Source organism: Suncus etruscus, chromosome 5, assembly GCF_024139225.1.
Source record: "Suncus etruscus isolate mSunEtr1 chromosome 5, mSunEtr1.pri.cur, whole genome shotgun sequence".
In the NCBI taxonomy this organism is placed as follows: Eukaryota; Metazoa; Chordata; class Mammalia; order Eulipotyphla; family Soricidae; genus Suncus; species Suncus etruscus.
Window position 1 is genome coordinate 22,090,540 of NC_064852.1, and position 14,543 is coordinate 22,105,082.

At 41.2% G+C, this 14,543-nt stretch overlaps 1 non-coding gene across 1 annotated transcript; it reads left to right on the top strand.

Moving 5' to 3' along the window:
- Nucleotides 1–11,706: 11,706 nt before the first annotated feature.
- LOC126010303 (U1 spliceosomal RNA) lies at nt 11,707–11,868 on the top strand. The gene has a single exon (XR_007496386.1). It is a non-coding gene; the product is annotated as a U1 spliceosomal RNA (small nuclear RNA).
- Nucleotides 11,869–14,543: the final 2,675 nt, after the last annotated feature.

The following is a 14,543-nucleotide window of genomic DNA, read 5'->3' on the forward strand; positions in this document are numbered from 1 at the left end:
CCCAGTCTCTGGGACTTACTATCAGTGCCAGGACTTCCCCCAAACACTCCAGCTTGTACCTCGTTAAATGGGGCCTTACTAGTGCCCACTGCAGTAGCACAGTCAAATGTGTTCCTTGCCCGCCTCTACCTAGAGAACACAAAACTTGGAATGTCCCAATGCTTGTTCCTGCCCCTTATTTAGGAGTTCAGGTGATGAACGGAGAAGGCTCTATCATGCACTATTAAAATATCTTTAAAAATCTTCCATAGTTTAAACCCTTTTAAGAGCATATTTTGGTGATAAACCTGGTAAAATAATGGGGTGATGCATTTCTTTGATGAAAATGATTGTCTGAGAGCACAGAGGGTGCCAGCCACTTCAGAGGGTCTCCTTTTGTATGTTTATAGAGGAAAGTGGCTAAAATCAATATAAATGAAAAAGGTTCCTCTCCCCTTCCAGGATCTTTAGCCAGTTGGTTGGTTTATAATAGACCTCAGTGAAGGGCAGAAATCGCTCCTAGGTGGTTTTGAGGCCCTAGACATTCTTAGATGTTGACTATTTATACCACACATGCCATGTTCAGGTCTCGTTTGCAACTGGGGATGGCTCTGTTTCTTAGACACCACAGGAACTTTGAAGTTTAGAAAGTGAGATACTTCAAAAGATGGCTAAGTGTTCAGAATGCAACAGTCTAGAAGGAAACAGAGAGCACAAAAAATCTCTTGGCATTCAAAGCATAATTACAGTCCTTTCCATGGTGCCTGCTGTTTAGAAATCGAGTAACAAATGTGAAGTGTTCCTAATCTTCAGGCTAAGCCCAATTAGGGCACCTTGAATAGTTAAAAACAGCAGTGAAACCTCTCAGGAAATGCCCAAAATACTCTACCTGCTGATAAAACAAGTTACCGTAGTTACTCCTATGGAAAATGACAGTTTGCATCAAAAAAAATTCTATCATTTATTCATCCTATGTCCATCTTTCTTTACTCAATCATCACCTTCTATGTCTATCTCTTTCTGTCCCTCTATTTCTCTCTTGATCTCCTATCGCTTGCTCTAAACCTCTTATCTAATATCTATTTATTCAGCTAGTCTCTATCCTTCATTCAATAGTCTTGTACCCATTTGATATATCATCTATGTATCATCTTTCTTAATTCCAACCTAAGGTAATTAGGCCTCTTGGAACTCTTATTGAACAAGACACTGAGTCTCAGAAAGTCTATGAGTCCTACCTCAAAACTAATCATAAAATCCATTTTTCTTTCTTTTCCTTCCCACTTTTCAAAGAACCACTCCTATGTCACTTCCTGGGAATGGTTGTGCAGGGCAGCTGGACAGAAACCAGTCTCTGCTATCTTCTATCCAGAGAGGAAAGACCACTGTGGGCATAGACATGATTTAAACTCAGAGGAAGAGTGTCACCAAACATGCATGGGCAGTGGGCCCTGGCCTCATAGGGCTCACTATCCTCTCTGCAGTCCCTCTGGATCTCAGGCTTTCTGTGAGTGACTTGTCACAACTTAAACCAGGGAATGGACAATCCTATAGATAACAGACACTTTATGGGTCTGTAGGGAGTAGAGGGTGCTGAAAAGGGTCACAATGCTCAGCAGGAAAGAGAACTGCAACAATTGATCAGTGACCCACAGAGGCTTGAGGATCAGTGGAACCTGTGCTATCTGTGTAGAGGTAGAGTCACCAGCCTTCAGATTTGTCTTTTCCACCACCTGCAGGATGCAGGCATCTCTTGGCCACCGCCTCTACTCACCCACCCAAGCTTATCTCCTATTATACCATTTGTCAGCCCCTAGTGATTCAGACCCTTTGCTGTAGACAAAGGGTCAGTGAGCCTTGCTGACCATGGACTAGGCTATGATTCTGAGCTCAGGTTCTCAGAAATGGCTGGGGAATCCAGGGCCTTGGTAGGGGTGTTGGAGAGCTATGGTGACCAAGGCTGTGTCACATTCACAAGGACAGTGATAATGGGGAATGCAGACCTTAGGAGTGGACTCATAGCCAACTTAGGGGTACAGCAGGAGGTACTGACCAAGAGGGGGCTGTTTTCTGGGAGCTGGGTCACTATAGATGAGCAGATGGTTAGCCAGGCATAACTAAGTGGGCACTAATATTTTTTGGGAGATTTGGGCCATACCCATTGGTGCTCATTGGTGATATCTCTCTGTACCCAGAATGTACATTGCACAGAGGTTCAGCTGGGCAGTGAAGGTCCTTCTTGTTGGAGTGTGAGAGTCCCAAAGCTGGGTAATTCATCAAGCTCAGGGACTCACAATGGCCCCTTGTCCTGGCCTGCCTCTGACCCTTCCCTCCAGGGGAGCCTGCATTCTCCCTAGTCCTGATAGACAAAGGCTGCAGAACAATGGTTCTGTCTGTGTGGCGATTCCCATCCTCAAGAAAACACTGAGGCTTCGTGGCCAGATGTAGGGGAAAGAGGCATAAATTACCCTCATCTTTACATTCTCTTGAAAAACAGACATAAAGTTTACAAAGCACCGAATCTCATAGGGTTTTGTTTGATTTTTTAAAAAAACACCTGAGACTCTACATCTCATCATGATGCTGTTTGGGGGGGATGAAGTCCAGTGCTCACACTGCAATTTCCATTTGCTTCTTTTCTAAAAGGTCCCTTCAGGCCTGTCCACAGCCGAGCCACGTTCTCACCGCATGGTCACCTACATGCCCTTTGCTTTTCAAAGCACGACACGGGGAGGGAGATGTCTGTTTTAGATAGTTCTGGCCCATTATTAAAGATTCAAAATATCATTAATTCCCTTCAAGCGCTATTATGCTTATCATCCATCTCGGTGGCAGTGCATTAATCACGCCTCGGGTGCCTCAGGACTGTTGCTTAACTATCCTCACTTAATAGAACTCTGACCACAGCTCCTTTGCCTGTCAGACACCCCATTTCGCAGGCCAAACTTAGCAGGGACTTTAATGGCCATCCGCATGGCTAAGCAATTTTATTTCAGACCCTGAAAATGAAGAGCAGAGAAGACACACACACACACACACAACACACACACACACACACACACACACACACACACACACACACACACACACACACACATACCCCAAGATCAGAGAAGCTTGTGAAAAGAAAGAGAAATTTTGTGACTTTCCTGTGGTCCCTGGGCCATTGGAATAAGGGCTCCTAGGGATGAGGTTTTGGAGCAGGAGTTGTTTAAGGGCCTCCTGGGCCCTAGTGCTCAGTGTCTGGCTGCTGTGATCCTGCAGCTGAGATGGAATAAAGAGCTAGGTTTTTTTTCCACATATATATTTATTTATTGATTGATTTTTTTATTTAACCAGCTTTATTATATACATGATTGTATTTGGGTTTCAGTCATGTAAAGAACACCACCCATCACCAGTGCAACATTCCCATCACCAATGTCCCAAATCTCTCTCCTCCCCACCCAACCCCTGCCTGTACTCTAGACAGGCTTTCTATTTCCCTCGTACATTCTCATTATTAGGATAGTTCAAAACGTAGTTATTTCTCTAACTAAACTCATCCCTGTTTGTGATGACCTTCATGAGGTGAGCTGTAACTTCCAGCTCTTTTCTCTTTTGTGCCTGAAAATTATTATTGCAAGAATGTCTTTCATTTTTCTTAAAACCCATAGATGAGTGAGACCATTGTGCATCTTTCTCTCTCTCTCTCTCTCTGACTTATTTCACTCAGCATAATAGATTCCGTGTACATTCATGTATAGGAAAATTTCATGACTTCATCTCTCCTGACAGCTGCATAATATTCCATTGTGTATATGTACCACAGTTTCTTTAGACATTCATCTGTTGAAGGGTATCTTGGCTGTTTCCAGAGTCTTGCTATGGTAAATAGTGCTGCAATGAATATAGGTGTAAGGAAGGGACTTTTCTATTGTATTTTTGTGTTCCTAGGGTATATTCCTAGAAGTGATATAGCTGAGTCATATGGGAGCTCGATTTCCAGTTTTAGGAGGAATCTCCATATTGCTTTCCATAAAGGTTGGACTACACGGCATTCCCACTAGCAGTGGATAAGAGTTCCTTTCTCTCCACATCCCCGCCAACACTGCTTGTTCTCATTCTTTGTGATGTGTGCCAATCTCTGGGGTGTGAGGTGGTACCTCATAGTTGTTTTGATTTGCATCTCCCTGATGATTAGTTATGTGGAGCATTTTTTCATGTGTCTTTTGGCCATATGTATTTCTTCTTTGTCAAAGTGTCTGTTCATTTCTTCTCCCCATTTTTTGATGGAATTAGATATTTTTTTCTTGTAAAATTCTGTCAGTGCCTTGTATATTTTGGAGATTAGCCCCTTATCTGATGGGTATTGGGTGAATAGTTTCTCCCACTCAGTGGGGGGGGGCTCTTGTAACCTGGGCGCTATTTCTTTAGAGGTGCAAAATCTTCTCAGTTTAATATATTCCCATCTGTTAATTTCTGCTTTCACTTGCTTGGAGAGTGCAGTTTCCTCCTTAAAGATGCCTTTAGTCTCAATGTCCTGGAGTGTTTTACCTACGTGTTGTTCTATATATCTTATGATTTCGGGTCTGATATCGAGGTCTTTCATCCATTTGGATTTAACCTTCATACATGATGTTAGCTGGGGGTCTAAGTTCAATTTTTTGAAAGTGGCTAGCCAGTTGTGTCAACACCACTTGTTGAAGAGGCTTTCCCTGCTCCATTTAGGATTTCTTGCTCCTTTATCAAAAAGTAGGTGCTTGTATGTCTGGGGAACATTCTCTGAGTATTCAAGCCTATTCCACTGATCTGAGGGCCTGTCTTTATTCCAATACCATGCTGTTTTGATAACTATTGCTTTGTAATACAGTTTAAAGTTGAGGAAAGTAATTCCTCCCATATTCTTTTCCCCAGTGATTGCTTTAGCTATTCTAGGGTGTTTATTGTTCCAAATGAATTTCAAACGTGCCTGATCCACTTCTTTGAAGAATGTCATGGGTATCGTTAGAGGGATCACATTAAATCTGTACAATGCTTTGGGGAGTATTGCAATTTTAATGATGTTAATTCTGCCAATCCATGAGCAGGATATGTGCTTCCATTTCTGCGTGTCCTCTCTTATTTCTTGGAGTAGAGTTTTATAGTTTTCTTTGTATAGATCCTTCACATTTTTAGTCAAGTTGATTCCAAGATATTTGAGTTTGTGTGGCACTATTGTGAATGGGGTTGTTTTCTTAATGTCCATTTCTTCCTTATTACTATTGGTGTATAGAAAGGCCATTGATTTTTGTGTGTTAATTTTGTAGCCTGCCACCTTGCTATATGAGTCTATTGTTTCTAGAAACTTTTTGGTAGAGTCTTTAGGGTTTTCTAAGTAGAGTATCATGTCATCTGCAAACAATGAGAGCTTGACTTCTTCCTTTCCTATCTGGATTCCCTTGATATCTTTTTCTTGCCTAATCGCTATAGCAAGTACTTCCAGTGCTATGTTGAATAGGAGTGGTGAGAGAGGACAGCCTTGTCTTGTGCCAGAATTTAGAGGAAAGGCTTTCAGTTTTTCTCCATTGAGGACAATATTTGCCTCTGGCTTGTGGTAGATGGCCTTAACTTTATTAAGAAAGGTTCCTTCCATTCCCATCTTCCTGAGAGTTTTGATCAAGAATGGGTGTTGGACCTTATCAAATGCTTTCTCTCATCTATTGATATGATCATGTGATTTTTATTTTTCTTGTTGTTGATGTTGTGTATTATGTTGATAGATTTATGGATGTTAAACCAGCCTTGCATTCCTGGGATGAAACCTACTTGATTGTAGTGGATGATCTTCTTAATAAGGCATTGAATCCTATTTGCCAGGATTTTGTTGAGGATCTTTGCATCTGTATTCATCAGTAATATTGGTCTGTAATTTTCTTTTTTGGTAGCATCTCTCTCTGGTTTAGGTATCAAGGTGATGTTGGCTTCATAGAAGCTATTTGGAAGCTTTCCTGTTTTTTCGATTTCATGGAAGAGTCTTGCCAGGATTGGTAGTAGTTTCTTTTGAAAGGTTTGAAAGAATTCATTAGTAAATCCATCTGGGCCTGGGCTTTTGTTTTTGGGCAGACATTTGATTACCATTTTAATTTCCTCAATAGTGATGGGTGTGTTTAGATATGCTACATCCTCTTCCTTCAACCATGGAAGATTATAAGAGTACAAGAATTTATCCATTTCTTCTAGGTATTCATTTTTAGTGGCATAGAGTTTCTCAAAGTAGTTTATGATTACCCTTTGAATCTCTACCATATCAATAGTGAGCTCTCTTTTTCATTCCTAATACGAGTTATCAAGTTTCTCTCTCTTTCTTTCTTTGTTAGTTTTGCCAGTGGTCTATCAATCTTGTTTATTTTTTTCAAAGAACCAACTTCTGCTTTCGTTGATCTTTTGGATTGTTTTTTGGGTTTCTACTCATTGATTTCTGCTCTCAGCTTTATTATTTCCTTCTGCCTCTCTATTTTTGGGTCCTTTTGTTGAGCACTTTCTAATTCTATGAGCTGCATCATTAAGCTATTCAGATATGCCTCTTCTTCTTTTCTGATGTGTGCTTGCAAAGCTGTAAATTTTCCTCTCAGTACTGCTTTTGCTGTGTCCCATAGGTTCTGATAGTTTGTGTCTCCATTGTCATTTGTTTTCAGGAAGGTTTTGATTTCCTCTTTGATTTAATCTTGGACCCACTGGTTATTCAGTATTAGGCTGTTTAACTTCCAGGTATTAAAGTTTTTCTTCTGTGTCCCTTTGTAGTTCACATATAATTTCAGGGCTTTGTGGTCAGCAAAGGTAGCCTGCAATATTTCTATCCTCATGATATTATGGAGGTATGTTTTATGTGCTAGCATGTAGTCTATCCTGGAGAATGTCCCATGTACATTAGAGAAAAATGTGTATCCAGGTTTCTGGGGATGGAGTGTCCTGTATATATTTACTAGGTCTCTTTCTTCCATTTCTCTGTTCAGGTCTAGTATATTCTTGTTGAGTTTCAGTCTGGTTGACCTGTCAAGTGTTGACAGGTTTTTTTAAGAGTGTGGAGCCTGTGGATTCAGATTAGGACTTTTACACCAACTGTGTGTGGTCTCAGGTAACTTCTGGAATCTTCCCAACTCCTGCTTCTTCCTATTGAACATTGACTCTGTTCTATGTACATACTTATATATTGAGCATCTAGCCAGAGGCTAGGAATTAGGGTAGACAATGTAGACAAGGAGGAGATGCCATGATGAATCTAGGCACATTCTGAAGGATGAAGGGCCATTGTGGAACAGGCAAAAACCCAGGAGGGAGCTCAAACTCACTAGGGAATGAGTTGACAAGCTGAGGACTGGAGAGATAAATTCCCAATTGAGGGGACACAGAGTAGAAAGTCTGGCCCAGTGGGAGCACCAGCTCTGAGTGACACTGAATCCCAGCTGGGGGGAGGCACTGGCACAGAGATGGGGACCCTATTAGTCTAGTTCTCTTCAGAGCTGGTCCCATTTAGCTCCTGGAAATGAGTGAGTACTGAATGTACAGTTATCCCACTGAGAGGGACAGTGGCTTGAATTTGGCATGGCTGATGTTGCATGGGTAACCTCACTAGAAGGGATGGGTTTCACTTCCAGGGCAGTAGAGATCACTAGTCCTGAAGAAGGGGTTAAGTCTGGCCCATCTCAGCAGCTGCAGAGGGCAATTGTGCTGGCATCCACTTTGTTCACATGGCCTTGACTGAGCTGAGTGAAGGCTGATTTTGGTGTGGTCAGTTTATGACCATGTGCAGCTAAGGGAAGGGGCAGAACGAGAAGAGGCACACTTGTAACCTGCCAATGGGCTCACTAACCTAATGTACCCCCTTGCACTTACCAAACCAGTTTCAGTTTAGTTTTTTAAATATTTATCATGGAATCCATTTTGGGTTCCCTCTAAATTCTGGTGGTCGGGTCTGAAGAGATAGCATGGAGGTAGAGCATTTGCCTTCCATGCAGAAGGACGGTGGTTCGAATCCCAGCATTCCATATGGTCCCCTGCGCCTGCTGGGGGCGATTTTTGAGCAAAGAGCCAGGAGTAACCCCTGAGCAAATCCGGGTGTGACCCAAAAACCAAAGTAAATAAATAAATAAATTTTGGTGGTCACCAATCAACTTAAAATTAATACCCATTGGAGTTAGTAGAATAGTGCAGGAGTGAAGGCATATGTCTGTCCTTGGTTCAATCACTGTGTAAGGTTCTCAAGCTCCACCAGAATTGGGGGTCCCTGAGCACAGAGCCAGGAGTGACCTCCAAATAAGCAAATAAAATATGCTCATGTATACATCTGCTCAGGTCTTCCATATGACATCTGCTCTAGTCTCTGTCTTAGTTGTCAGGGCCAATGGGATTTGGGGTGATGCTCAGTGCTACTCTTTCTGCCATGGCAGCCTGGCTCATGCCCAGGACCTTGAACATCCCAGTAGGGGCACCCCACCCTAAAATCTTTACCTATGGTCCATGGGTCCTCCTTCAAAAACACTCTATCATGGCATTGTGGGTATAACCTCAGAAAATGTATTCACTCTCCAACAAGTATCACAGCTGACCCTATAATGCACCTTGTACAAAAAAGAAAGAGTATACAGAGTCCTTGAATACAGAGGGAAATTAGACTTATTCTTCACTCCACAGTGCATGATGAAAGCATCACTGCAGCACAGCTGTGGATGACAGCACCAACCAAGTATGTACTGGGTAAGAAGCATTCCTAGAAGCCCAGGGTCACCACAGTGCTTGGACATCTATGTCTACTGCCCTGCACATTATGTGGCTCTAATGCAGTTCACTCCAGAAGCAGAATCGCTAGTGGTTTTTCCGAGGCTGGATGGGGTAAAGGGGGGCCGTAAGCACAGCTCCCTTCCCCATCTTCCCCACTCCCTGCCTCAGGGCCATGGCGCTCATCTGATTTTTGACAGGCAGTGTGTAGTAAAGTTGAAGGTTGTCAAGGGCTCTTCACTTTTAACTGCACTGTAAAAATTCACCACCCAACTGGAACTTGTCTTTTTGGATCTGTTTGAAAGGCTAAAGCCTCCATGCGCCATATTTCTCCCCAAGGGAAAGGCAAGGCTCATCTGGCGAAGAGGGGAGGGGGGAACTCTCTTAAACAAATGAAAGCGACATTTCAGTTTTTATTTGGAATTCCTGGAGCACTCTTTTGATGTTTAAAAATGGCCTGTCCAGACCTCATGGTTTATATGCAGATAATGGACATCTTCATCCTGGTCTTGACGTTTAAGAGGGGTCTCGTCCTCACAGGCCAATCTTAATAGAGTCTCAATATGGAAATATGGATTCTTTTTATAAAAGAGGGGATCCATTATGTCCTGGCTGAAAGTCTTGTGAAAGTCAGTATTTTACTTTTAATTTTGAGCGCTTGTCTCTACACACACACACACACACACACACACACACACGCACGCACGCACGCAAGCACGCACGCACACCACCATCACCACCACCACCACCACCACCACCACCAATCACCAGATGTTGGGTTTAGTTTTCTGCTCTCTACTTGGTTGGATCACCGTGACAGAAGAAGGTTTTGTTCTTGTTGGGTCTGTATTCATGTATGAAGATGGCTTATTTGATATAATAACATAGATTCCCTCCGCGTTTGTGCATTGGGTTTAGTGATTATGGCTCCTGAATATGGCCATTTTGCTGAATTCAAGTGTGCCAACATAGCTACCTTGTCATCATAATTCCTCATTTAAATTCTTGCTTTCTTTCTCTAACAGGCATTGTGGCAACTATTCCCCTTTTATGTAGTTGTTCTTTTATAGCTCATAATTTTTTCCTAATGATCCTTTTCAGATTAATACGTGTAAGTGGGAAAATGAGGTCCATTGTTGAATCTTCCAAGAGTTCCACACAGGCACACAGATTTGCCCATCTCACCAGAACACCTGGTATTATTTTAGCTATTTTTCCTGATTCAGTTCAAAACCATACACATATCACATTGGCTTTTAATCTCCATTTCTTTCCTCAGTGGTGGCTTATTTCTACGTTCCTCCTTTTGCATCCCTTTATCCAGGGGCTGGGTTTAGTTTTATAAGAATCTTTGGGCATCTTTAAATGTTCCTGAGTATTTTCTAAGCACCCTGCCCCTGTCTGCCACACTTGTTGATACAGATCACATGACTCTCCTGTGGCCTGGTTCTTTTTAGTTTAATCAATACAGTCAAAAGCTTTTAAACTTAATTTGCTTACTCAGTTGTTTGATGTCTCCTTAATATCAAAAGAGAGACATTATCATTTCTTCAAAGTTAGGGACTTTACTGCTGATAAAGGTTGAAAAACCTCCTTTGTGCAGTGATTATGGTGTAAAGTATGGCCATAAGTTAGTTTTTGTTCAAACTGCTACCAGATTATTTCACATTGTTTGTATTGCAAATTATCTAACACTTTTATTTTCAGAAGATTCTATAATGCCTATTCTACTGTGTTCTGTGGCACAACCACATTCATCTTTATTTCTACATCTTAACTATTCTACTCATTTACTATTATTGTTATGAGAACAAATATTCTATCTTCTGAAAAGACTTAGATGTGATAAATTTTCCTTTTCCTGAAATATTTTTAACTTATATCCTACAGGGAAAACTCCAGGTTCTATGGTATAGATAGTTCATATGCTTTAGGGACTAACTTAAAAATTATGAGCACAAAGGGATTGGAGTGATAGTGCAGTGGTAGGATGTTTGCCTTGCACGTGGCTGACCCAGGACGGACCTCCGTTAGATCCCTGGGATCCTATATGGTCCCCTAAGCCTGGAGCGATTTCTGAACACATGCCAGGAATAGTCCCTGGGCGTAATCGGGTGTGGACCCAAAACCAAAAAAAAAAAAAAATTATGAGCACAAAATATCAAGTTCTCCCTGGGGAGAACAAAAGCAATGAATTCTGAGATTTCAGAATCCTTTGCTTCTTGAAAAATCTTTCTTCATTTGAAAGATACCCCATCTAGCCCATTTTATTGCACAGAATAATTTGATCACTGATTGATTAAAATATATCCCTAGATCTGGCTGAAAACAGCCCAGCTCCTCTATCAAGCTCCAAAAGCAAGTGATGTTAGCTGACTCTTCCCAGGTAGTTTGGTCTGGGCTGAAAAATCTGGGGCCTTCTCAGGAAGACTGTAGGCAGATTTTCCTTTCTACATGGGTGGGGCCATATTAACCCTTTACTGCATGAACTACTGCAACCCAGGAACACACCCTATACACTCTGGTAGAAATGGCCCAGCTTCACAATGTAACTTTCTCAAACTGCTAAGCCACAAAATTTGTTTCTGATCTATAGCTCCTGGACCACACAACACCTCAACATTTCATAGTAGTGTCAGCCCAGTAGTATCACAGTAAATCGATGGAAAATTTCCACAGAAATTTAACCACCTTGTGAGCCTAAATAGTAACAAGGAAGGCTCAACTAATACCAACCACTGCCCAGTAAATCCTTAGACATTGATTTTAGTAACACCATGAAGAGATAAAACAATCATTTCAAGGTGCTCCCTGTTGATCTAGCATTTGATCATCCCATTTGCTTCTGTGTTGTAACAAACAATATGAAGAAAATTTGTTTGTGCTGCAAGGGGGGCAGGCTAGGGTGTGGGTGGGAAATTAGAGACACTGGTAGAGGAAAGTGCAAATGGCTGGTGGGATTGGAATTTGAACATTGATGTCTAAAATTACTGTCTTACCTGACAATGGAGATACCATTATTACGAAGGTGGTTTTCCTAGGCAAGGCCTATCCATTGCACTCTGGATGTGCTGACCCCTGTGATTTCCCCAAATGTGGGGAATTCGACTGCATAATTTGTGGCAGTGGGGAACTGTTTAAAAAATGACTGTGAACAATTTGGTAAATCACAGTTTTATAGTAAAAATGTTTTTAATGTGCTAATAATTTCACTAGATCTGTAACTTGGAGCTTGCCAATATGTTACCCTGCTCTAGCTTCCTAATATTGTTCTCTAATTGTGTTTCCTTTTTTTTTTTTTTCCAGAAATGAACCCATGATCTCTTCTAAAAGACCTTCATGCTAACTCCCAGAGTTTTCACAAGTGTATCTTTATGACTTTCATAGGAAGAGTGGGACTGGTATAGTGATAGTATAGTGGGCATGAAGCTTTTCATGAACCCAACTGAACTGGGTTAAATACCTGGCACCCCATATGGTCCCTGGACCCCCCAACACGAGTGATTCCTGAGTGCAGAGCCAAGAGCAAGCCATGAGCACTGCCAGATGTGGCTAAAAAATAAAAAATAAATAAAATAAGACACTCATAGGATCAGAGTCATATCACCTGCAACAAACTAGAATCAAGCATTGAATCTGACTGCTCACAGGGGCAAATGACACACCCAACAGTTATTTTTAAAAATAAACATAATGTCACAGATATTGCAGAGTTGACTATCTTATCTGCTATGAAGGACTGTTGGATTACAGGTGCACCCCACTCAGTATATGCCTTGTTACTCATTGGTTGAAATTTTTTTTATATATTTACATAAGCATTATGATTACAAACATGTATGTAGTTGAGTTTCAGTTATAAAGAAAGAACATCCTCCTTCACTAGTGCAACCTTCCCACCATCAATGCCCCCATCACCCTCCTCCTCCATACTTGCCTATATTCAAGATAGGCATACTTCTCATACTATCATTATCATGATAGTTTTTAGTGTAGTTATTTCTCCAACTACACTCACCACTCTTTGTGGTAAGTCTCATATCATGGCTGGCCCTTCCAGCTGTAATCTCTATTGTCTCTGGGTGTTTTTTATTTTTCTTAAATCCCATAGATGAGTGAGACTATTCTGAGTTTATCTTTCTCCCTCTGACTTATTTAACTCAGCATAATAGTTTCCATGTCCATGGGGCCAGAGAGATAGCATGCAGCCGATCCAGGAAGGATGATGGCTTGAATCCCGGCATCCCATATGGTCCCCTGTGCCTTCCAGGAGTGATTTCTGAGCGTAGAGTCAGGAGTAAGCCCTGAGTACTGCTGGGTGTGACCTCCCCCCAAATAGTTTCCATGTCCATCCATGTAAAGGAAAATTTCATGACTTCATTTTTCCTGAGTGAATAGTTTCTCCCATTCTGTAGGTGGCCTTTGTAACCTAGTCACTATTTCCTTGGAGGTGCAGAAGCTTCTCAGCTTACTGTTGTCCCATTTGTTTATCTCTGCTTCCACTTTTAGGACACTGATGTTTCCTCCTTGATGATGTCTGTAATCTCAATGTCATGGAGTGTTTTACCTATATGTTCTTCTATATACTTATAATTTCAGATCTGATATCCAGGACTTTAATCTATTTGGATTTGACCTTTGTGTATGGTGAAAAAAATATTTTAATGTAGCACCTTGGATTGTTTAAACCACTTGCTCTCCACCCCAGGATGTGGTCTGATTCTTCCTAATAAAAATTCTGGGTTTCAGAAAATTTTTCTCTTGCATTTTTCAGATTTCTTTGGCTGAATTATCTGCTTCTTATGAGTGGAAGGTTTGCATGTTGGAATTCCTTTAACTTTATCACTTCCTTCAGTATGTGTGGATTATTGCCTGCATCAGAGTTTGTTTCCAGACCCATGCCTCTTTAATGTTCTGGTCTTGGATTATGAGACTACCATCACAGTTGGCTCTCAAGGCAGGGACTCATCATGATGTTAATTCTGTGTTTTTTTAAGTGGATTCCACCAGCCTGGGTTTTTAAGCTTGTGCCTATTTGGTTCTACGTTATGACAATGGTTTGTTTTTTGGCTGAGGGACCTAGGCTTTTCCTCATGCAAATTGCTACCTTTTTACTTCCAACAGTCAAGATAAAACATACTGATGTAGTAATTTATGTATTTGTGGCATTGATAGTGGTTTTTCAAGTTATATTAGTTTGACAGCATCATGGGATGCAAAAAATGCTGGCTGAATGTCCTAACTTCACACGAAAAGTTTCTGAAGTAATTTCAACTGCTTCAAACAGGCCTTCAAAGCCGAAAAAACCAGTTATTATATGTGATCAAGGCCAAAGCACCGAGGTTGGTGTTCTGCCACCTTCTACTGGTCCTAGGCCAGAAGAGCCTCTTGTTGTTTCATCTGATAATATTGGCTTGGAAAACAAAACAAAAATGGCCCAGTCAGAAGCTGAATCCGAAGGTGGATTTGTGAGATTATCAACAGCCCCCCACTTCACTGCAGCTCTTTAGAGAGTGTGCAATGAAACAGCTTTCCCCACAATAGCTACTTATTAAAAAGATTGGCATTAATACAGAATTGGAAATAAGTTTTCCCCATCAGAAAAACAATCAACCTCAATGACTAGTTCTTAAGAAAATTGCCACTAACACAGAATCAGAAACAAATCCCCCCAACAGGAAAACAATTAACCACAACAACTAGTTCTTAAGGAAATTGGTAAAAACACAGACTCAGAAACAAATTCCCCCATAAGGAATCAGTGTTCAACCTTTGGGTGTTTAAATATGGATTTTTAATTCAATTGATTCTTAATTCAATTGGTTAAT